The sequence below is a fragment of the Bos javanicus genome, chromosome 1 (genome assembly GCF_032452875.1).
Source record: "Bos javanicus breed banteng chromosome 1, ARS-OSU_banteng_1.0, whole genome shotgun sequence".
Taxonomy (NCBI): domain Eukaryota; kingdom Metazoa; phylum Chordata; class Mammalia; order Artiodactyla; family Bovidae; genus Bos; species Bos javanicus.
Genome location: NC_083868.1, coordinates 40015410 through 40039237, shown reverse-complemented (window position 1 = coordinate 40039237; position 23828 = coordinate 40015410).

The following is a 23828-nucleotide window of genomic DNA, read 5'->3' as shown; positions in this document are numbered from 1 at the left end:
ATGTGTGTTTATGTACACATTTGCATTTTCATTTTTATGAAGCTTTCATGCATGATAAACACAAAAAAAGAATATGGGCACTATGTGTGTGCCTATGTGTGTGTTTAAAATGATGTAAATACTATGTATGACAAAATTATTTTGTGTAAAAATCCTCTACCAAAAATTCTTACAAGTGTTTATTGTCTTTTATCCTAACCCTTATTTCACACTATATGATGAGTACTTCTATTTTACTCACATTTTCTTTTATTGAAATTGAGCATCTATTTTTTTCCAGTGATATTCTTTCTGTGTTTTGCCTGTTAGGATATCATGCTGAGTTTCCTTTGGAGCTTTTATGTTTTTACTTATCTGTATTCGTATCAATCAAATTGCTTAGAGTGCTTACATAGCTTGAATTTCACAACTCCAGTAACTCTTTTCTCTCTTGACCTTTCAAACATGCTATTGCTATTCCTGCCATTTGTTCTGTTACATAAAGTAAATAGAAAACCAGAGGGATGAGAACTGATGTATCTCCTAACTTAGTACTATCGCTGCTGGGAGCTTTCCTGTGAACTATACCCTATGACACATTTTATTAGCCACTTTTCCTCACAGTTGTGCCAAAGAAAGTTTAGAGCAGAAGAGCTATAAGCATTGTGGGTCGTGCAACACAGAAGGAACAGGTGTCTGTCATAACAGCATCATCGTTGTCAACAACAAATATATACATATGCAGAGACATAATACACGTACCCAAATAAGTAGTTAAATGATAATTCTCTCCAGTTCTTCTCCTGTATTTTTACAGTTTTGATTATAATAGATAATGGTAACCACGCCTAAGACTTTATTTTGATTACTGTTTTGAGTAGTTATGTGCTTCGTGTAAATAAACAAACAAATAATCATACGGATATAAACATAAATTTGGATGTTTACATAAAGGTCTAAAATTTTAGTAAATTTGAATGTTTAAATATAAAATATCATGCCTAAGTTTGCATTCTGCATCCCAGTTTTATTCTGCTATATAACAGTTGGTCATAGACCATATGCAAAAGTAGAAGAAAGAATGTGTACACATCAGCACAACTGACCATTTCTTTAAGTCTGCTACATGTTCCAGAACCAAGATCTCAAACTCCTCCATGTTTGCTGCAGTCATGCTTTCTAAGCAAAAATACATGGGATTGCAATTTTATGACTCCCTCCCCTTACTACTATTCCTACCCCATTAAATTCACCTTCTCACTGTGTATACACATGCACACACACACACACACACAATCCACCCCACTGGAGGAATATGTTTGCAGAAACATCCCCCTTCAATATATTAGAGCTCTTAGTCAGCACAGTCACTCAGTCCTGTCTGATTCTTTTGCGACCACTTGAACTGCAGCATGCCAGGCCTCCCTGTCCATCACCAAGAGCCAGAGTTTGCTCAAACTCATGTCCATCGAGTTGGTGATGCCATCCAACCATCTCATTCTCTATTGTCCCCTTCACCTTCTGCCTTTAATCTTTCCCAGCATCAGAGTCTTTTCCAATGAGTCAGTTCTTTGCACCAGGTGGCCAAAGTATTGGAGTTTTAGCTTCAGCATCAGTCCTTCCAATGAATATTCAGGACTGGGTTCCATTAGGATGGACTAGTTGGATCTCCATGCTGAATCCAAGGAACTCTCAAGAGTCTTTTCTAACACCACAGTTCAAAAGCATAAATTCTTTGATGCTCAGCCTTTTTCATGGTCCAAATCTCATCCATACATGACTACTGGAAAAACCATAGCCTTAACTAGATGGACCTTTTTTGGCAAAGTAATATCTCTGCTTTTTAATATGCTGTCTAGGTTGGTCACAGCTTTTCTTCCAAGGAGCAAGCATCTTTTAATTTCATGGCTGCAGCCACCATCTGCATTGATTTTGGAGCCCCAAAAAATAAAGTTGTCACTGTTCCCATTGTTTCCCCATCTATTTGCCATAAACGGATGGGACCGGATGCCATGATCTTAGTTTTCTGAATGTTGAGTTTTAAGCCAACTTTTTCACTCTCCTCTTTCACCTTCATCAAGAAGCTCTTTAGTTCTTTTTCCCTTTCTGCCATAAGGGTGGTGTCATCTGCATATCTGAGGTTATTGGTTATTGATTATTTCTCCAGGCAATCTTGATTACAGCTTGTGCTTCATCCAGGCCGACATTTCTCATGATGTACCCTGCATATAAGTTAAATAATCAGGGTGACAATATGCAGCCTTGACATACTCCTTTCCCAATTTGGAACCACTCTGTTATTCCATGTTTTTTTCTAACTCTTGCTTCTTGACCTGCATACAGATTTCTCTCTATTCAGCCTAAAGTTGATGTTAGGCCATTTTCCTTGGTATGTTGGGTTGAATAATCTTATAGTGATTCATTGGTGAGGCTCAAAAAATCCTAACAGAGAATATTCTTGCCTCTATTCCTGGAGTACATACAAGTTTGATTTTCAGATTTAAAGTATTAAAGAATTTCTTGAGAAGAGAAGGAATCTAGATAGCAGAATAGAAGGATGTGCAGCTCACCTCCCTGCACAAACACATCAAAAATATGTCTGCAGGCAGAACAATTCTCACAGAATACTAACTAGAAATTGGAAGAAGAACTCCTCTACAGCCAAAGCTGCAAGAAGTATCACCACACAATCAGGTAGGACAGAAAATTAAAAGGCAGAGGTTCCTGACCTTGAGAGGGATCTTAAAAGATGAGAATGTCTACATGAGTGGACCTTTGCCTTGGGGAGTGATCCTGTTGAGCCACAGTCTGGGTGTCCCAGTCCTGGTGTCCTGTGCAAAGGAGAAAGGCTTCCTTGGATACGGGGAGGAAACACTGAAAGACAGAAGGGCTGGAGAAGCCTAGACTGTAGCCACAAGTAGAGTGCATGTGCTGACTTACCAGTTAGCAGAGCAGAGAGAGTCTTGAACTGATGGCTATTGCCTTGCCACTCTCCTAGTCCCCAGTTCAAACAGGGTGAACACTCGGGCTCCAAGTGCTTCATGCAACAGCTTGGCATGAGATCTGGGCCAACTCTAGGAAAAGAATCAGTCTAACTAAGCAGAAATAGTCTGGGAGAGGGCATGGGAGCTCTGTCCTTGATATACTGAAGCTTAGTACTGGACCTGGGACAGACAGGTCCTAGGAAAAAATTCCCAAAGAGGCAGCCTGGATGTCTAGCAGCAGAGAAGACACTTCAGTTCCTACAGCCACATCAGCCTGACTCCACACCCCAGACTAATGAATGCTCTGGCCTTATGCTGTGCCCAAAATACCCCTTCACTATGTCTAGGTGGGACACAGCATGGGAAAGGACATGACCTGCAAATAAAAGTCCAGACCTGGACGTCTTCACTGCGAATTCTACCATATAAAGAAGAGCTTACACCTATTGGATGGATATAGAGAATATTATCCTTAGTGAAGTAAGTCAGACAGAGAAAGACAAATATTGTATGATATCATTTATATGAGGAATCTAAAAGAAAAGAAAATAAAATGAATCTGCATACAAAACAGAAACATTGAAAACAAACTTACAATTCCCAAAGGAGAAGGATTCAGAGGGATAAATTAAGTAGAAAGGATTAACAGATTCAGTTCAGTTCAGTTCAGTTGCTCAGTCATGTCCAACTCTTTGCGAACCCATGAATCACAGCACGCCAGGCCTCCCTGTCCATCACCAACTCCCAGAGTTCACTGAGACTCACGTCTATTGAGTCAGTGATGCCATCTAGCCATCTCATCCTCTGCCATCCCTTTCTCCTCCTGCCCCCAATCCCTCCCAGCATCAGAGTCTTTTCCAATGAATCAACTCTTCGCATGAGGTGACCAAACTACTGGAGTTTCAGCTTTAGCATCATTCCTTCCAAAGACATCCCAGGGCTGATCTCCTTCAGAATGGACTGGTTGGATCTCCTTGCAGTCCAAGGGACTCTCAAGAGTCTTCTCCAACACCACAGTTCAAAAGCATCAATTCTTCGGTGCTCAGCCTTCTTCACAGTCCAACTCTCGCATCCATACATGACCACAGGAAAAACTATAGCTGCCGGGGTCCAGCCCTGGTGGATCCAGGGAATTCGAAGGGGAGACGGCTTCGGCGATCAAGATACAATAGAATTAAAGATATAAAGAGTGGTTAAATAAGGATAGTTCAGTGAGAAATTTCAGTGGAGAAAAGAGGCTGAATACCTTGGTTTATGTGGAAAGCCAATAAAATTCCAAGACAAGGAATTTGCATCACCTACATAGGCTGCAGGTATCCTCCTGTTCTCCCGAAGGAGAGAAGGCCCTAAGGCCTCCCCGGCCAGATCTTAGAAGCCCAGGCAAAATTAGTAGGCTTGACAAGCCTCCACATTCCAGATGGGAATTCAACCAGAAGGTGAGAGAAAGAATGACATGGTGAGACCAAGCTTGGTGAGCAAGGCCCGCACTTTATTTTCCAAAGTAGTTTTTATACCTTAAATTGTGCATAGAGGATAATGGGGGAAAGGGGTAGAGTCATGCAAGGACAGCAGTCCTTGATCCCTATGGAAGCTAGGCTTTCAAAAGTTTAGGTGATTTACATCATCTTCTGGCCAGGAGGCCTGTTAACATTTTATGACCCTTTCTTCAGAAAACTTATTTTTCTCTAAAGGTGATCATTCTAAAGTCAGGTGCCACCCTCAGAAAGCATTAGATAAAGTTGCATTCCTATAGGGCAAAGGTGTGGTGGGCTATAATGAGAAAAGAATTAACTCAAGGGTCCAAGGTTACAAACATTAAAGCTACTACTTACATTCCTATACACCAATTATATTAATCAATACACTCCCAGGGACACAGTAGGTAAGGGATATGGAAACTTAGCAGCAAACATTGGTCCAACAAGTGAAAAACCCTTCACCAATACAATTTCTAATCAATCTTTTAACTGCTCAAAGGAATCTGTATTTAGACAGTTTAGAACATCTCATGCCTCTCACGATTGGGAGGCTCTGAACAATCACATGTGGCTGAAAGAACCTGTTCAGGCAGGCTAGAGAAATTCCAAAGGAGTTTGTTGGTTGAAACACTCTTGTCACGCCCAGGAATTTTATTAACTGGAGCTGTAAGTTAACTCTTTTTCAGAGAGAGAGATGGTGATGGGGGACAGCCCCCTATTAAAGTCGCACATGTAGGTGAGAGCACAAAGCAGTAAAGTAGGCAGACTCTGGTTTTGGGGGTAGATGCTCGAGAATTTCCAGGGGGACTCCTGAGGCTTCATCCCGCCTTTGTGTATGCCAAGCCTCCTTCCTCATGACCTTTGCCACGGGTGGAGTTCCTCACGCTGGCTCCCGGCACATAGCCTTGACTAGACGGACCTTTTTTGGCAAAGTAATGTCTCTGCTTCTCAATATGCTATCTAGGTTGGTCATAACTTTCCTTCCAAGGAGTAAGCATCTTTTAATTTCATGGCTGCAGTCACCATCTGCAGTGACTTTGGAGCCCCAAAAATAAAGTCTGACACTGTTTCCACTGTTTCCCCATATATTTCCCATGAAGTGATGGGACCAGATGCCTTGATCTTCGTTTTCTGAATGTTGAGTTTTAAGACAACATTTTCACTCTCCTCTTTCACCTTCATCAAGAGGCTTTTTAGTTCCTCTTCACTTTCTGCCATAAGGGTGGTGTCATCTGCATATCTGAGGTTATTGATATTTCTCCCGGCAATCTTGATTCCAGCTTGTGCTTCTTCCAGCCCAGTGTTTCTCATGATGTACTCTGCATATAAGTTAAATAAGCAGGGTGGACAGGTCTGACAGAATGTAGTCCACTGGAGAAGGGAATGGCAAACCACTTCAATATTCCTGCCTTGAGAACCCCATGAACAGTATGAAAAGGCAAATTGATATGATACTGAAAGAGGAACTCCCCAGGTCAGTAGGTGCCCAATATGCTACTGGAGATCAGTGGAGAAATAACTCCAGAAAGAATGAAGGGATGGAGCCAGAGCAAAAACAAAACCCAGTTGTGGATGTGACTGGTGACAGAAGCAAGGTCCGATGCTGTAAAGAGCAATATTGCATAGGAACATGGAATGTCAGGTGCATGCATCAAGGCAAATTGGAAGTGGTCAAACAAGAGATGGCAAGAGTGAACGTCGACATTCTAGGAATCAGCAAACTAAAATGGACTGGAATGGGTGGATTTAACTCAGATGACCATTATATCTACTACTGCGGGCAGGAATCCCTCAGAAGAAATGGATTGGCCATCATGGTCAACAAAAGAGTTCGAAATTCAGTACTTGGATGCAATCTCAAAAACAACAGAATGATCTGTTACCTTCCAAGGCAAACCATTCAATATCACAGTAATCCAAGTCTATGCCCCAACCAGTAATGCTGAAGAAGCTGAACAGTTCTATGAAGACCTACAAGAACGTTTAGAACACCCATAAAAGCTGTCCTTTTCATCATAGGGGTCTGGAATGTAAAAGTAAGACGTCAAGAAACACCTGGAGTAACAGGCAAATTTGGCCTTGGAATACAGAATGAAGCAGGGCAAAGACTAATAGAGTTTTGCCAAGAAAATGCACTGGTCATAGCAAACACCCTCTTCCAAAAACACAAGAGAAGACTCTACACATGGACATCACCAGATGGTCAACACCAAAATCAGATTGATTAACAGATTAAAAGCTATTATATATAAAATAGGTAAGCAGCAAGGATTTACTATACAGCACAGGGAATTTGGAATTCCATTTGAATGCACAGTTTCAAAGAAGAGCAAAGAAAGATAAGAAAGCCTTCCTCAGTGATCAGTGCAAAGAAATAGAGGAAAGCAATAGAATGGGAAAGACTAGAGATCTCTTCAAGAAAATCAGAGATACCAAAGAACATTTCATGCAAAGATGGGCTCAATAAAGGACAGAAATGGTATGGACCTAACAGAAGCAGAAGATATTAAGAAGAGGTGGCAAGAGTACACAGAACTGTACAAAAAGATCTTCACGACCCAGCTAATCACAATGGTGTGATCACTCCCCTAGAGCCAGACATCCTGGAATGTGAAGTCAAGTGGGCCTTAGGAAGCATCACTGTGAACAAAGCTAGTGGAGGTAATGGAATTCCAGTTGAGCTATTTCAAATCCTAAAAGGTGATGCTGTGAAAGTGCTACACTCAATATGCTACCAAATTTGGAAAACTCAGCAGTGGCCACAGGACTGGAAAAGGTCAGTTTTCATTCCAATCCCAAAGAAAGGCAATGCCAAAGAATGTTCAAACTACTGACAATTGCACTCATCTCACACACTTCAAAGTAATGCTCAAACTTATCCAAGCCAGGCTTCAACAGTATGTGAACCCTGAAATTCCAGATGTTCAAGCTGGATATAGAAAAGGCAGAGGAACCAGAGATCAAATTGCCAACATCTGCTGGATCATCAAAAAGCAAGAGAGTTCCAGAAAAACATCTATTTCTGCTTTATTGGCTATGTCAAGGCCTTTGTGTGGATCACAACAAACTGGAAAATTCAAGAGATGGGAATACCAGACCACCTGACCTGCCTCCTGAGAAATCTGTATGCAGGTCAAGAAGCCAAAGAAGTAGTCTTGGAATAGACTGGTTCCAAATTGGAAGGCTGTATATTGGTCAGCCTGCTTATTTAACTTATATGCAGAGCACATCATGAGAAACACTGGTCTGGATGAAGCACAAGCTGGAGTTAAGATTGCCAGGAGAAATATCAATAACCTCAGATTTGTAGATGATACCACCCCTATGGCAGAAACTTACTAAGAACTAAAGAGCCTCTTGATGAAACTGAAAGAGGAGAGTGAAAAACTTGGCTTAAGATTCAGTATTCAGAAAACAAAGATCTGGTCCCTTCACTTCATGACAAATAGATGGGGAAACAATGGAAACAGTGACAGACTCTAGACACTTACTCCTCAGAAGGAAAGTTATGACCAACCTAGATAGCATATTCAAAAGCAGAGACATTACTTTGCCAACAAAGGTCCGTCTAGTCAAGGCTATGTGGTCATGTATGGATGTGAGAGTTGGACTGTGAAGAAACTGGGCACCGAAGAATTGATGCTTTTGAACTGTGGTGTTGGAGAACACTCATGAGAGTCCTTTGGACTGCAAGGAGATTCAACCAGTCCATTCTGTAGGAGATCAGCCCTGGGATTTTTTTGGAAAGAATGATGCTAAAGCTGAAACTCCAGTACTTTGGTCACCTCGTGCGAAGAGTTGACTCATTGGAAAAGACTCTGATGCTAGGAGGAATTGGGGGCAGGAGGAGAAGGGAACGACAGAGGATGAGATGGCTAGATGGCATCACTGACTTGATTGACGTGAGTCTGAGTGAACTCCAGGTGTTGCTGATGGACAGGGAGGCCTGGTGTGCTGCAGTTCATGGAGTCGCAAAGAGTCGGACACGACTGAGAGACTGAACTGAACTGAACTGAAAATCAGTGCAGATTGTTACTGCAGCCATGAAATTAAAAAACACTTACTCCTTGGAAGAAAATTTATGACTAACCTAGACAGCATATTAAAAAGCAGAGACATTACTTTGCCAACAAATTTCCATCTAGTCAAGGCTATGGTTTTTCCAGTAGTCATGTATGGATGCGAGAGTCGGACTACAAAAAAACTATGTGCCAAAGAATTGATCCTTTTGAACTGCGATGTTAGAGAAGACTCTTGAGAGTCCCTTGGACTGCAAGGAGATCCAACCAGTCCTTCCTAAAGGAAATTGGTCCAGAATATTCATTGGAAGGACTGATGCTGAAGCTGAAACTGCAATACTTTGGCCACCTGATGCGAAGAGCTGACTCATTTGAAAAGCCCCTGATGCTGGGAAAGATAGAGGGCAGGAGAAGAAGGGGAAAACAGAGGATGAGATGGTTGAATGGCATCACCAACTCAATGGACATTAGTTTGAGTAAACTCTGGGAGTCGGTGATGGACAGGGAGGCTTGGTTTGCTTCAGTCCATTGGGTCACACAGAGTTGGACATGACTGAACAACTGAACTGACTGACAGGAAACTTTACCCAATATCTTTTATACTATACATACTTTACCCAATATCTTTTATACTATACATACACCTAATATTGTAACTTAAATATACTTTTATTAATATATATGAAAAATAATATTTTGGAGTACTACATAAAAAAGCACATTCTGTCATCTCAATACCATCTTTTCTATCACAGAGATTTTGAATTAATTCTGTAATAAAACTAAAGGAAACCTTTCTTTAAAGAGTTTCTCCAGGTAAATATTAATAATAATTTTAGATAAGCATGATTTAGTGACCCTAATTGGGGAGGGACGTCTCATCTTGTAGACAGGTGTCCTATGAACTATACTCCTAGAAGACAATAGAAAGTGAAAGAGAACACAAGTTCCAAAAGATAATTTCTAAAGATTCCAAATGAAGAATTTGCCTACAAATAGTTTTTAAGGTAATTGCTAATCCCTCCTGCACATTCAAAATGCCACCACTGATAATGTGCAGTTATATTTTTAGATGCTATTTTCTTTTACCTTCTCTTTGAAGGCAGTGATTTTTAATTTTGTGTGGGGAAGGTTGGATGTAGACAGAGGGTAGATCTGAACTTAAAAATATATATATAATTTATGTGGTAATATCTAGTTCAAAAAATAATCAAATCCTACTGATTTTACATAGCAGAAGTTTACCTAGAGCTAAATTTATATGGGAATGTACTCCAACATATGAAATGTTTATTCTGAAATAACAGTATTTAATATCAATGCTTACCTATGGAATAAAAATTATTTCATAAATATTTGTAAAATCTCCATATAAATATATCCATATCTCAAAAGATATCATATTTATTATTTTTTTAATTTATCTTTATTCTTTAACACCAAAAACATTTTATATCGGGGTATAGCCAATGGAGCTTCCCAGGTGCCTCTAATGGTAAAAAGCCTGCTTGCCAATGCAGGAGACATAAAGTAATTCTTAATGGAGCCAGTGAGAAACTTAAATTAAATAATTAAGAAATATGTTTGCCATTTGTTTGAGACAAAAGCTACACATGTACACACAAATACAGTGAAGGTAATTGTACAATAGTATGCACTTTTTACAAATTCTTGGAAAAGTTAATACAGAAATGAGACTAAGTAAGATTATATATACAACCTACATGGTTTAATATGGATTGAGGATGCACATCTGAAAAGTCTTTTGTTTTGCCCAGGAGTCAGCTCCTGTGACAATTTTACCTTCCCTTAATCATATAAATTTTCTTCTAGTTTGTGGTAAATTATTAAAATTATAATTTTATGATTTTTTCCAAGAATTCCTCACAATTTTTTCAAAAATAAAATTTAAAATTTAGTCAAACCAAGCAAACAATGATAAATAATGTTGGAAAGAAAAAAATTGGAAAGAAATTTTATATTACCAATTTATAAAACACATTCTTCTCTTTTAGGCAAACATTTAGAGATTAACAACAAAATCTCTGTCTGGTAAATAGCAAATTTTTCTTCTTAATTATGTAACTATTACTTTAAAAGAACTCTAAAGGAAATATCCCAATAAGTTTGATATACATGTTCTTGTACTTTCATTTCTTTGGAAGTGTACAGACATTTTAAACAATTACAATATACGTTGTAGTATATATACATGAAGATAAATAATAGCCTGCATTTTATATTTCTGCTAGTGTTCTTGCCTGGAGACTCCCAGGGATTGGGGAGCCTGGTGGGCTGCCGTCTATGGGGTCACACAGAGTCGGACACAACTGAAGTGACTTAGCAGCAGCAGCAGTGGTAGCAAATTATAAAAATGCCAGACTCAATATTATTTTCCAATTAAAGAAATACTCAAAATTAATTATAATCTTTTGTCTCATTTTCCACTCTTCATTCAGTTGGTGTGTTTGTTCCAAACATTTTATTTAAAATTTATATGAGAGAGCAAAAGAGACACACATGTATAGAACAGTCTTTTGGACTCTGTAGGGGAGGGAGAGGGTGGGATGATTTGGCAGAATGGCATTGAAACATGTAGAATATCATATACATGATATTATATACATGAATCACCAGTATTCATATACATGAATCGCCAGTCCAGGTTCAATGCAGGATATAGGATGCTAGGGGCTGGTGCACTGGGACGATCCAGAGGGATGGTATGGGGAGGGAGGAGGGAGGGGAGTTCAGGATGGGGAACATGTGTACACCCATAGCGGATTCATATTGACGTATGGCAAAACCAATACAATATTGTAAAGTAATTAGCCTCCAATTAAAATAAATAAATTTAAATTTATAAATAAATAAATAAATAAAATTAAATAAAATTTCTTAGAACACACAGAAAAAATGAAAGCATTAAAATAAGAGTCACATATATATCCTCTTCCTTTATACCTAAGTTGTTCATGTTGTCCACATTAACTTTATTCCTCTTTCTCTTCTTATGAATAGAGTTCTGGATACAGTATAGATGTATACTTGGTTCTGGTTACATCATTTGAAATTAACTTATGAACATTGTGCTATGTCACTTCTAGTTACTTTAACTTTTATCTCTAAAGAAAAAAAAAAGTGCATTTTCCTATTTAATCAAAATACACTCAATAATATTAAAGCAATTGTTGTGTTGCGACCTGTGGACTGCAGCATCCCAGGCTTCCCTGTCCTTCACCAAATCTCGGAGCTTGCTCAAACTCATGTCCATTGAGTTGGTGATGCCATCCAACCATCTCGTCCTCTGTCATCCCCTTCTGCCTTGAATCTTTCCCAGAATCAGGGTCTTTTCTAATGAGTTGGCTCTTCACATCAGGTGGCCAAGTATTGGAGCTTCAGCATCAGTCCTTCCAATGAATTTTCAGGATTGATTTCCTTTAGGATTGAATGGTTTGATCTACATGCAGTGTAAGGGACTCTGAAGAGTTTCATCCAACACAACAGTTCAAAAGTACCAATTCTTCAGTGCTCAGCTTTCTTTATGGTACAACTCTCACATCCATACATGACTACTGGAAAAACCATAGCATTGACTCTATGGATCTTTGTTGGCAAAGTAATATCTCTGCCTTTTAATGTGCTGTCTATGTTTGTCAGGGCTTCCCTGATAACTCAGTTGATAAACAATTTATCTGCAATGCAGGAGACCCTGGTTCTATTCCTGAGTCGAGAAGATCCGCTGGACAAGGGATAGGCTACCCACTCCAGTATTCTGGCCTGGAGAATTCCATGAACTGTATAGTCCATGGGGTCACAGAAAGTCAGGCACCACTGAGCAACTTTCACTTTCATTTCCTTTAGGTTTGTAATAGCTTTAAAGCAAAGCAATATAATTATCTAATAAGTAGTTATATTAAGAGTTTCCTGTTGACCCAATAATGTCTTTATGTATGGTTTATAATTGCTTGTTTTTAAATCCAGAGTCCATCCAAGGATCATGCATTGCATTTAGTTAGCATTTTTCTTTTCTCCTTTGATCTCTTTAATTTCTCTTTTTAATTTGTTTTCTTTGATCTCCTTTAAAATAGAACAGTTCCCTTGATTATCTGTTTTTTTTTTTTTCTGTCATTGATATCTTAGAGAGCTGAAGTTTTCGTGATTGTGTATATGTCCCAATTTGAATTTATTATTTCCTTGTTTAGATTAAACATCTTTTGTCAAGAGTTAAGTAGGAATGGTGTATCATTTTCAGCTCATCACATAAGTAAGACCATAAAGTCATTTTGCAATATTATTTTAGATATTAAGCTTTATTACTTGATTTAAGGTGGTATCCTCCAGATATCTTCATTGTAAATGTTTATTTTTACAATATTAATTAGTAATTGCATTACTAAGTATGAAGTTACTAAAATCATTGATGATGTCTAAATGAGACAACAGCTGTTTGAAAAGTGTTAATATTCTATATCATTCTTTCGACATAGGGGCATTTTTCTGTATAGAAGAGATTTTCTCTTCTGAAATCTTGCATGTGTGCCATATTTTTTGTTCAATTCACTGTAATCTACCTATGATTGCTATTTATCACTAATTATCTTAAATTTGGAATGTGGGATTCCTTTAAGATGCTTTCTGTCATTTAATCTTCTGAATTATTAACACCAATAAAGCCTCATCATTTAGAGTAACATGGCATTTAGAAAAAAATTGTGGGCAACCAGACCTATACTCATGTTTTGGGGTTGCATTGTTTCTAGGCTCTTCAGTGGACTAAGCTAATGAAAGTAAGTTATTGCTTTTAACTCTAATTTTAACCAGTATCACCATGTTCTTTTCTTCCTTGTCTCTCCATTTTGTATTTTCCATAGTAACAGTGAGAACTTTGTTATTCATTAACACTAGCATACTTACTCATTTACTCTAATTTGACCCCAGATATTTGTAAAGAGGCAGTTCCCACTTTTGCTGGGGTTGTGTTGGCCAAGCCCAACAGGAAACAACAAACACACAGGACTCATTCTAAACTTTGAAAGAGATTTCCTGCTTAAAATTGTTTAAATAGAATCCAAATTGCATTAGCAAGCAATGATTACAAATATCTTTAATAAAATGAGAAAGAAAATATCAGCAAAGAAATATAAATTATAAAACTCAAAAATAGAGCAGCTGAAAAATAATCTCAATGGATGGACTCAATAGTAGAATGGAGATGGCAGATTTACTCTTTACTCATCATTGAACTTGAATCATTTACTCATGATTGAACTCATCAATAAAACTTACTCAATACTGAACAATAGACTGGACAAAAAATGAACATATTAGGGACCAGTGGAACTACGACAAAAGAACTAACATTTGTCTCATTAGAGTCCAAGAGGAGCAGAAAAAAGAGTGAAATTGAATAATTTTTAAACAAGTAGTTTCTAAACTCTTCTCAGATTTAGTTAAGGCCTAAACAAACAAATTTAAGAGGCTAAGTAAAACTCAAAGGAAAACAAATCCAGAGAAAACCAAAACACATTATAATTAAACTTCTAAAGTTTACTTCTACAGCAAAGAAAAATACCTTGAAAACAGCCAGAGAGAAATGATGCAAATCATCTGCTTCATGAATAATTATAGACCTCTCTGGTGGTACAAATTTCTCTAAGTTTTTCTGTAAATGACTAGCAAAATCTAGTGGAAGAGTCTCGAAGCCCTATCATAAATATAATACCTTTTCATAAGCAAAAGTAAAAAAGAAGTAAGTCTTATCCAGTTGAGGAACCCAGAGAAAGGACAGATGGAGGGAAGGAAAGAAGTCAAAGAAGCAAATGCAGAGCATAGATCAGTTACAGAAAAAGATTTTTCAGACAAAGGAACCAAAATGAAAAAGCAGAATAACTGTAGGGTTAGGATTTGTAGAAAATAATGGAACAATACACGCATTTACTTTTCTAAGATCTTACACAAATCTTTATGATAGTTGAAAAATTTTATCAAATGTACATACCTTCTTTACTGGAAGGATGAGAATACTGCAAGATGAATGCCCTTTAAAAATTACCCCTTCATTTTCTAATTATTTCATAACTAGTTTTATTTATTTTAATTAAGCTCCCAATAAAGGACATAGTTCACTTTCCATGGACATGTATAAAACAGTCTTTGTTGGTTTTATATCTTGAATTAAACCAGTATCATATTCTTTAGGAACAAAAGTGTTGTATACATTTGTTTCTGTTCAGTGTGAGTTCTGTCTATCTAGCTATCTAGTTGGTTTCTCATCTCCCCTTGGACACCATTCTCCTTGATATGGTAATCTTTTGGACTCCAATTTGTTCCATCAAAGGAGTGGATCTTCTGGTTGCAAAATTCCATGCAACTGCTGGGTGCAGAATTCCTTACCTTTGCATGAGGCAAGGAATATGTTGGGGTGTAAACAGAAAACAAGCTTAAGAGTACTTTTCCAAACTTCTGGGGAATAGGGAAAATACTTCTTTAAATTATTAATATCAGTTGACAAGGAAAGCATGTGGATGACCCAACAGTTCTGGGTACTCAGTGGCCTCATCTTTTTTTGGTCAATCTAAATAAGAAGGCCTGTTTTCACTTGCATTAAGATAGGAAAAATGTAAATTATATGGCATGGTGGTTTCCCTTCCCATATTGGGGAGAAAAAGACCTTAGTTCCTTGCCTCTTTCAGAGTGACTAATGCAGCTACTCTCCATCCTTTTGCCTTCATAAAGTGGCACAGGCTTTTACTAAGTTTTACTAATAATCAATCACTCCTTGATCAAGTATCTTTGTCAAGTCTTTTCTTTTTCTATCTTCATGGTATATGGATGATAAGGGACTCATGTAGGAGGAATCTGGGCCAAGAAGTGAAATGGACTCAGGGCTGGGACATGAAATATACAAACCTTTTTCATCAAAGTAGGTGATTCACTACCAGGGAAATGAATGATGTCCCCCACAACTTTTTTTTTTTCAGGGAAATCCACTAATGAGGGGAAACTGCATATAAAAGGCCATCACCTTCTTTAATGAGTCCTACTTAAAGCAAGGAAGGATAAAGTGATCCAGGTACTATGGAGTCAGTAAGGACAGTAGAGAAAGGAGAGTCTAAGAAATAGTGGATGTTGGCTCAGCCGTGCCTGACTCTTTGCAACTGAATGGACTATAGCCCACCAGGGTCTTTTGTCCACAGAATTTTCCAGGCAAGACTCTTTGCAATTGAATGGACTATAGCTCACCAGGGTCTTTTGTCCACAGAATTTTCCAGGCAAGACTCTTTGCAATTGAATGGACTATAGCCCACCAGGGTCTTCTGTCCACAGAATTTTCCAGGCAAGAATGCTGGAATGGGTTGTCATTTCCTTCTCCAGGGGATTTTCCCAATCCATGGATTGAACCCATGCCTCTTGCATTAGCAGGTGGATTCTTTACCACTGAGCCACCTGAGAAGCCCCCTGAGAAAAAGTGCCTTTAATTTTTACATTTCCTCTTCCATTTTTTAGAGTATTTTATTTTTGCTTTCAAAATAAGTTTTACTTTTTTTCTTACAATGATATCCCTTAAATATCAATAATTTTTCTGCTTGGGATGAGACTGAAGACTCCAGCAAATAGATTAATTTATTCAAACCAAAAGAGTTGTCCTTAAACCAATGAAAGACCAGATTCTCTTATACCCATTCAAAATATGATAGAAAGATAGAAGGTATTAAAAAAAAAAAGACCTATGGGTAACATTTCTGGTTTTTCACATTTTCCAACCATATGATGATTTGATGGCATTTAAAAACCTGTATTACCATACTTATTCAAGAGTAAAATCTTGATTTTGGAGAGTGGTTCATTCTGCTAGTATTCCAAAAGAGCAGAGAGGTAGAAGGGAATGCATTCATATAAACTATATATATATATATATATATAGCTTATATATATATATACACACACATACATATATATTATATATAATACATTCATAGAAACTATATATACCATATATATATACATAAAGCATATATATAAGTAAAGCATAAAATTTAGGATCTCTTATCTGACTGTTGTGTGGCCACAGAGCTTCAGATGCTCTGTTAAGATCAGGGACTGCCAGTCATCCATCTTTATCACCATCATTGTTTGTGAAAGACAATAAATAACAAAGTTTTCTTTCAACCCAGGACACTAACAAAAGGAAATAAAACAATTTCATTATTGCATAAGCACTAAGCCAAAATGTCGAATGCATCACAGACAATTCTCTAAGAGGTTGCAAAGATAGATATCTCACCCAGAGTAGCCAGACAGACATAACCCATTACACACATGTTCTCAAGATAAATAATACCTGGTCTTCAAGTAGGAGGAGTTGACAGCACCATTTATTACACATAGTTTATCCTAAATTCACCCCATAATTGGGGTGACCATCTGTGTTAGCTGGTTTTATCTAAAGGAAAAACAATCTTCTTGTTTCCTTATGATAAGTGGTAGTTTTGCAACTTGGAGCACATTCTCCACAAAAATTAGGGCCCCACCCTCCCAGAGAAACTGGGGGATCAGAGCCCTGTCTTCCTTAATGAGTACGTTTCAAGGGGATGACTGCCAGGTCCTTGAGAGAGACACTCATGGGTCCTAAAGCAGAGGAGAGACTTATTTAACTTTAAAAAGATTTGCATATATTTCAGAGACAGCTAAGAACTTACTACTATAAATTTTCTAAAGAAAATTCTCTAAGAAAATGCAATCTCTTCCCTTATTTTTAAGAGAGAATTAACTCTATTATTTTTAATTTTGTCTTTGCTCATACAAAGGCAGCAGACAAGATATCTTCTTTCTACTTGGGAGAGGGGAGCACATCCTATTTTGTTTTATATATATATGTATACTTTTTATGCACATATATTTTTTTTTACAATACTAGACTTTTAAATCTCAGAAACATGTTGTGGAAAAGAAGCAAGATCCAAAAGAGTGCTCACTTTATGGTTCTATTTGTAGAAGGTCCATAACCTGGTGATTGATGTGACAGAAATAGAGTGATTGTCCGTGGGGCACGAAATGGGTGAGTAGGAACTAACTTCAGTTGAGGAAATATTCCATATCTTGTTTTGCATGATGAGTGTACAGGTTATACAAATGTCAGAACTCAAATATCTAATGTTTTCAGATTTTAATATATGTACATTATATCTTAGTTTTAAAACATTTTATTTTAGAATGAAGCTGATGCCAATTTCCCTAGCATTTCTATCATTGCCTTTACATTTGGCTTTGTATTATTATGTAGAAACCATGTGCTCCTATTAAAGTGATAAGGAATTTAAAGGCAGATACTATGTCTTCCTTACTCCTATTTTTTCTTTTAACACTTGATACATGTTATATGTATCAAGTATTCAATGAACATTTGCTCTGTTTAATTTATGATATTTTTCATTGATAGACATTAAAGTACAAATTTCACAAAGTAGGTGGACTGTTTCATTCATTATTTGTTCATCCATCATTCATGTTTTATTTTCTCCTTAAATATTTCCTGAGCATGTATGATATGCCAAAGTCTGTTAATCACAGTTATATGAAGGTGAATCAGACAAACATGTAGACTGTCATGATGAGATTAACTACAGTGACCTGAACACAATTTTTCCCTGGTGTCACATTTTCTACCATAGTCCTATATCAAGAAATTCCCATTTATGTTTGAAAGGTTTTAATGGTTTTTAATAGATAAGCCCAACCTGCATAGATTATAGAAAATTTTATGCACTATCAAGTTAAAATGTATCTATCTCTTTTGAAAGAGATAACTGTTCTTAAGGAGTGTATATATATATATATATATATATATATATATATATATATATCCAATTATGCTTACTTGTACATGAAAAATTTTAGTAAAAAAATCACATGAAAATGACATCAGTTTGTGCAATTTGATATGCTTACAGCTTTATCTGATTAAATTTAGACCACAAAATTGTTCCCCATTGCAATTTGTGTAACTGCAATTCTAACAAATAATCTGTTGTTGGGAAGTAAAAAGTACATGTGACTGCAAAATCTCTTGTATTTCATTCAGATTTACAGTGTAAGTTACACTAATCTGAATAAGCCAACACTATTGGACAGCTGTTATAATGCTTAGCATGTCCTAAAGATATACCAATACAGGATCTTATTGCAGAAACAAGCATGTGTTAATGATTTTCATTAATCACCCATTAGTCAAGCATTATGATCAATTTGAACCATTGTGTTTCTGAAGGACAGATCAAGCAACAAAGATTCTGGAAATAATAGAAAACTCATTTAATCCTCATTTCAATTCTGAATCGGAGATAGTGTCATCCACGTACTTTATCAATGATACTTTCTAAATCTCAGACAGTGCCATGGAGCACAATGATGGAATACCGACTTAGATATATCTTGACCCTAAAGGTGATTCTCTCATACTGTTTCATGCTATTTATTCCTGTCTTTATCAACAAACATTTAAAAATTAGAAGTATGTTACAACATTGTGGAAGAAACTGGCATGCAAGAAAAATGTTGACATCATATTAAAAAACATTCTGTAAATATCTAATGTGAAATAGGAAAAAAAATGTCTATTACAAACAGAATTAGATTTAAAAGAAGCAACTGAACCAGTATCTATGTATTTGTTATTACATCCAAAGTGCTAGTTGACTTAGATATGTGTGATTTAATCTGTTTTTGGAGTATTCAGTTAAGTTCAGTTACTCAGTCATGTCCAGCTATCTGCAACCCCATTGGCTTAGCACAACAGGCTTCCCATCACCAACTCCAGGAGCTTGCTCAAACTCAAGTCCATCAAGTCAGTGATGCAATCCAACCGTCTCATCTTCTGTTGTCCCCTTCTCCTCCTGCCTTCAATCTTTCCCAGCATCAGGGTCTTTTCCAATGAATCAGTTCTTCACATCAGGAGTCCAAAATATTGGAGTTCCAGCTTCAGCATCAGTCCTTCCAATGAATATTCAGGACTGATTTCCTTTAGGATTGTTGGTTGGATCTCCTTGCTGTTCAAGGGAGTCTCTCAAGAGTCTTCTCCAACACCATAATTCAAAAGTATAAATTCTTCAGTGCTCAGCCTTCATTATGGCCCAAATCTCACATCCATACATGACTACTGGAAAAACCATGGCTTAGACAATACTAACTTTTGTTGGTAGAGTATGCTGTCTAGGTTGGTCATAACTTTCCTTCCAAGGAGCAAGTGCCATAATTTTATGGCTGCAGTCACCATCTGCAGTGATTTTGGATCCAAAGAAAATAAAGTCTGTCACTATTTCTATTGTTTCCCCATCTATTTGCCATGAAGTGATGGACCAGATATCATGATCTTATTTTTATGAATATTGAGTTTCAAGCCAGCTTTTTGAATCTCCTCTTTGACTTTCATCAAGAGGTTCTTTAGTTATTCTTCGCTTTCTGCCATAAGGGTGGTGTCATCTGCATTTGTTTTTGGTTATTGATATTTCTCCTTGCAGTCTTGATTCCAGCTTATGTTTCATCCAGTCTGGTATTTCACATGATGTACTTTACACAAAAGATGAATAAGTAAGTTGACAATATCCAGCCTTTCTCAATTTGGAACCAGTTCATTGTTCTATGTCCCCTTCTAACTGTTGCTTCTTTACCTCCATACAGGTTTCTTAGGAGGTGGGTAAGGTGGTTTAGTATTCCTATATCTTTCAGAATTTTCCACAGTTTATTGTAATCCACACAGTCAAAGGCTTTGTCGTAGTAAATGAAGAAGAAGTCGTTTTTTTTTGTTTTTGTTTTTGTTTTTCCCGGAATTCTCTTACTTTTTCTATGATCCAACAGATGTTGGCAACTTGTTCTCTGTCTCCTCTGATTTTTCTAAATCCAGCTTGATGTGTTAATGATGTGAACATCTGGAAATTTATGGTTCACATACTGTTGTACTGTTGAAACCTAACTTGGAGAATTTTGAGCACTACTTTGCTAACATGTGAGATGAGTGCAATTGTGTGGTAGTTTGAATATTTTTTGGCATTGCCTTTCTTTGAGATTGGAATGAAAACTGACCTTTCCTAACCCTGTGGCCACTGCTGAATTTTCCAAATTTGCTGGTATACTGAGTGCAGCATTTTCATAGCATCATCTTTTAGGATTTGAAATAGCTCAGCTAGAATTTCATCACCGCCAAGAGCTTTGTTTGTAGTGATGCTCCCTAAGGCCCGGTTCACTTCGCATTCCAGGATGTCTGGCTCTAGGTGTCTGATCACACCATTGTGGTTATCTGGATCACTATCATCTTTTCTGTATAGTTCTTCTGTGTATTCTTACCACCTCTTCTTAGTATCTTCTGCTTCTGTTATGTCCGTATCGTTTCTGTACTTAATTTTGCCCATCTTTTGCATGAAATGGTCTCTTGGTATCTCTAATGTTCTTAAAGTGATCTCTCTTCTTTCCCATTCAATTGTTTTCCTCTATTTCTTTTCTTGGAAAAATACTGGAAAAAAAGTAAAATGTAAATTACTTTTCTTTAAATGTATTAAATACATTTAAATAGATTTCAGACAGTCATTTTCCCCACCTGGAAATAATCAACAGTCTTTCTAAATCCTAAGTATATTTCATATATATAAAAGAAAACCACATGTTCTTGTTGAGCTTTTATTCTCATCATGTGAAGAAAAAGAAGAACAGGTCTGACTAAATTTCATCCTCTCACGAAGCTCAAAATTATCAGAATTATCACAGTATTCATTCAGTTTCCTTATTACCTCACAGTTCTAGTACACAGGTATGCCAGATTGAGGAGAAAACTTCATATATGCCAAAATAAACTCTAAATGAATAAATATTTAACAATGAATTTATGGCAAAAATTACCTAATATGCACATTTGGCATATCCTATGTGTCACATATATTTTAACTATGTTTGAAGCAAAAATTTATAGTTCAAATAAGAAACTGCATTTAAAATGTATTACATTTAAAAAGTATTTTTCATATTTTATTTTGCATGAATAATAATGTATAAAATTTTGTACTCCCAATTTGATCCAGACATTTGAATAGTCAGAGTGTATCACAGTATACAAAGTTAAATTTGGGGTGGACTTAAAATATACCTGGTGCCAACCCATGTCTTTCTTGGTTTACCTACCATTCACCATCACTTTCCTTTAAGTTAAGCATCACAGTTGAAAGAGTAAGTGGCCACTCAATCATTATTTGTTTCAGCATTATTTTTCTTCTAGATGCAAATACATTCAGAAGAGAGGATATGGGGCAAGAAACTGTGAATGAAAGAAAGAATAGTTTGAACAATTATCTGGTAGACCAACTTGGAGATAAACTCAAAGTATCTCAGTGAAATTCTGTACTCATGAGTGGAGAGAGCATGACACTACATCTTAACAATAAATTTATAGAATAGTCTATATATATAAATTGCATTTTAAATAATTAAGTCTCCAAAAAGAAGCAAATTAGTTGTTATTTCAGAAACTCCTATACATTGGTGTTTTCAGTGGTCCTCCAAAATCTAAGCTTCTTCATGGTAAGCATATTAAAATACATAGTATTTAAAATAAATAAATTTTTTTCATCAGAAATAAAGATCTGAAATGTGGTGCTCTAAATGTGGTGACTGTATATCCAATAAATAGTGTGATTTCCCCTTAATTCTTCTTATATTTTCCTAGTTTTTATAACCAGATGTTTGCCTGAACTCTGGGCAATCCACAGACCTATTAAATTTATATGGTAAAACTCAGTTAATATGGCATTTGATTTTCAGATCTTGCTGTTGCTATTCCCCATAAGGTTTGTACTTTGTTACTTCTGAACCTGGCTCAAAGCTTATCTATAGTGAAACCTTCCTCCATAAAACAGATTTTTGTAAATACCTCAAAAATTCAATTATACTTCCCAAATATCTTTTACCATGTTATCAACATCCTAGATCATACCTGTTGGAAAGCAGCCATCCTAGATCAGACCTAAGGTGCCAAACAACAGTGTACAGACAATCATTTTGGTGAGCAGCACAATGTGGAATTAGTGCCATCTGTTGTCTTTCCTAGACACATGCTTACAATTATTATAACTACATTTTTCCTAATCCTAAATTTGCCTAAAGGCTACCGCAACTACTGATTTACTCACTATTTTTTATATGCCAAAAAAAACTAAATTAAAAAAAATTATAGTATTGTGCAGAAACATATATTTCAGAAAGTAAGCAGATGGAAAATAATCATATGAAAAGATGATCAATCAATCATTGGTAAATTCAAAAAGATGATCAATCAATGGTAAATTCAAATTAAAATCACTATGAGTTAGTTCTGCATGACTAATAACAAAACAAAGGCAATATTATTAAGTGTTATTGAACATGGAGAGTAACTGACATTGTCATGCATTTCTACTGTGATAAAATTGCTATAGCTTTCTGGGAAAACAATTTGATGTGGATTAATTTCCCAAGCCTGCTGAAACCATGTACTGTAAACATGGTTATTTAAAGTAACAGAATTTATTCTTATGGTTCTGGAGGACCTCCAGTAGAGTTGCTTTTTACTGAGGACTCTGTTCCATGCCTCTCTCTTAGCTTCAGCTGATTGCCCACACTCCATGGCATTACTTGGATTAAAGATCCATCACTTCAGTTCATGCCTACATCTTCACATGGCTTTCTCACTGTGTATCTCTGTACAGATTTCCACTTTTTATAATGACAACAGTCATTGGATTAGGGCCTATCCTAATAACCACACAACACAACAAAAAAGAAGACTCTACACATGGACAGCACTAAATGGTCAATACCAAAATCAGATTGATTATATTCTTTGAAGCCATAGATGGAGAAGCTCTATACAGTCAGCAAAAACAAGACAGGGAGTTGACAGTGACTCAGATCATGAACTCCTTATTGGCAAATTCAGACTTAAATTGAAGAAAGTAGGGAAAACAACTAGACCATTCAGGTATAACCTAAATCAAATCCCTTATGATTATACAGTGGAAGTAACAAATAGATTCAAGAGATTAGCTATGATAGACAGAGTACCTGGAGAACTATGGATGGATGTTCATGACATTGTACATGGATCAAGACCATCCCCAAGGAAAATAAATGCATAAAGGCAAAATGGATGTCTTAGGAGGCCTTACAAAGAGCTATGAATAGAAGAGAAGTGAAAGGCAAAGGTGAAAAGGAAAGATATACCCATTTGAATGCAGAGTTCCAAAGGATAGCAAAGAGAGATGAGAAAGCCTTTCTCAGTGATCAATGAAAAGAAATAGAGGAAAACAATAGAATGAGAAAGTCTAGAAGTCTCTTCAAGAAAATTA